The sequence below is a fragment of the Myotis lucifugus genome, unplaced genomic scaffold, assembly GCF_000147115.1.
Source record: "Myotis lucifugus unplaced genomic scaffold, Myoluc2.0 scaffold_46, whole genome shotgun sequence".
NCBI lineage: Eukaryota > Metazoa > Chordata > Mammalia > Chiroptera > Vespertilionidae > Myotis > Myotis lucifugus.
Window position 1 is genome coordinate 7,016,412 of NW_005871094.1, and position 2,303 is coordinate 7,018,714.

The following is a 2,303-nucleotide window of genomic DNA, read 5'->3' on the forward strand; positions in this document are numbered from 1 at the left end:
CAAAGAGGCGGAGGAGTTCCTTGATAAAGTAGGGGAGGGATTCATGGAAGCGTCGGGAGAGCCCGGGTGTGAGCTATAAAGTGGGAAGTTGATGCGGGGCCCAGCTATTCCCAGACCAGTGGCGTGGAAGCTGTGATCTCATCACTGAACCATCACCTTTGAAATCCAACAACAATGGAGAAGACTCAAGAAAAAGTCCAAAGAATTCTTCTAGAACCCTACAAGTACTTGCTTCAGTTACCAGGTAAGCAAGTGAGAACCAAACTTTCACAGGCATTTAATCATTGGCTAAAAGTTCCAGACGACAAGCTTCAGATTATCATTGAAGTGACGGAAATGCTGCATAATGCCAGTTTGCTCATCGATGATATCGAAGACAACTCGAAGCTCCGATGTGGCTTTCCCATGGCACACAGCATCTATGGGATTCCGTCTGTCATCAATTCTGCCAATTATGTATATTTTCTTGGCCTAGAGAAAGTCTTAACTCTTGATCACCCCGATGCAGTTAAGCTTTTTACGCGCCAGCTCTTGGAACTCCATCAAGGACGAGGCCTGGATATTTATTGGCGGGATAGCTACACTTGTCCCACGGAAGAAGAATATAAAGCTATGGTGCAGCAGAAGACAGCTGGACTGTTTGGATTAGCGGTAGGTCTCATGCAGTTGTTCTCTGATTACAAAGAAGATTTAAAGTCACTACTTGATACACTTGGGCTCTTTTTCCAAATTAGAGATGATTATGCTAATCTACACTCCAAAGAATATAGTGAAAACAAAAGCTTCTGTGAAGATCTCACAGAGGGAAAGTTCTCGTTCCCTACTATTCATGCGATTTGGTTGAAGCCTGAAAGCACGCAGGTGCAGAACATCTTGTGCCAGAGAACCGAAAATGTAGACATTAAGAAATACTGTGTACATTATCTTGAGAACGTGGGTTCTTTTGAATATACGTGGAATACTCTGAAAGAGCTTGAAGCTAGAGCCTACAAACAAATTGATGCGCTTGGTGGCAACCCTGAACTGGTAGCTCTAATAACGCACTTAAGTAAAATGTTCAAAGAAGAGAATTAGTAATATTAAGCCATTCTTGATTAGGCCTGACAGCTTATTTTAGTTGGTTATTTTTTTGTCTTTTAGCCTATCTTTTTATAAATTTGGAGCAAGCTGTTTGTCTCTAAGAACTGAGTGGACAGGGGCGATGTGGGGGAGGTGGTTTCCATGTAGAGCCACTCTGTAATCATTGTACAGAATTGAAGGAACCGAGAGGACTCACATTTAAATAGGTGTAATGTGAATGTCCAGTGTGCTGTGTTGGGTCTCTGTGGCCAACTCTGCCATGAGTGTTTGATTGATTCTGCCAATAAAGAATTCGACTCCCCCCCCCCCAAAAAAAATGGGTAGGATGGTAAATTTTATGTTATGTGTATTTTACCACAATTTAAATAAAAAAACAACCTTGTGTGGAAGCTATTGCTCCCATTTTTCAGAAGAAGAAACAGAGAGGCACAAGAAATTAGACCCAGCCGGTTTGGCTCAGTGGATAGGGTATCAACCTGGGGACTGAAGGGCTCCAGGTTCGATTCCGGTCAAGGGCACATACCTGGATTGCAGGCTTGATCCCCAGTAGGGGGCGTGCAGGAGGCAGCCAATCAATGATTTTCTCTCATCACTGATGTTTCTATCTCTCTCTCCATCTCCCTTTCTCTCTGAAACCAATAACAATATATTTTTTTAAAAAAGAAATTAAATAACTTGTTCAAACTACCCAGCTAGTAGGTGCCTGAGCCAGTGTGGACTCAGGTTTGTCTGGGTCAAAGCCAGTGGCTTTCGGCCCTGTTGGGTGGTAAGGTAAATGCTAAATGAAACGGAAGGAATCAGCTCTAGGAGGAGTGTATGGTCTTTCTTCAGAGGCTCACAGTGTTTTGTTTTTTGTTTTTTTTTTTAAGTTCATCAGCATAGTTGGGTTCTCCAGCCAGGTCCTGTATCTTATTGTCTTATTACATCTGTATTTATACCAGTTGATTTTAATCCTGTCAATTTCTATTCCAAAGGTTAGGGTGTTTCTTACCTCCATTCCAGGGAGTAAAGATTATGTAGCTTAAGGGTGATTGTTCGTAGTTAAAGTGAGTAACTACCCACCTGGCACTTAGTTAAGGGGTTTTATCCCCTCCCTAACTTCAGGGAAAAATCCCTACCTGGGGAAACAACCTTTCTCGGAGAGGTGACCTTGGTTAAAACACATAGAGCCAAGAAGGTGAGCAAACATATTAAGAACAGTATGCCATATACGCCAGGTCCCT

The 2,303-nt window shown here is 42.6% G+C and overlaps 1 pseudogene; it reads left to right on the top strand.

Moving 5' to 3' along the window:
- Positions 1-131: 131 nt before the first annotated feature.
- LOC102422566 lies at positions 132-1,381 on the top strand (annotated as a pseudogene).
- Positions 1,382-2,303: the final 922 nt, after the last annotated feature.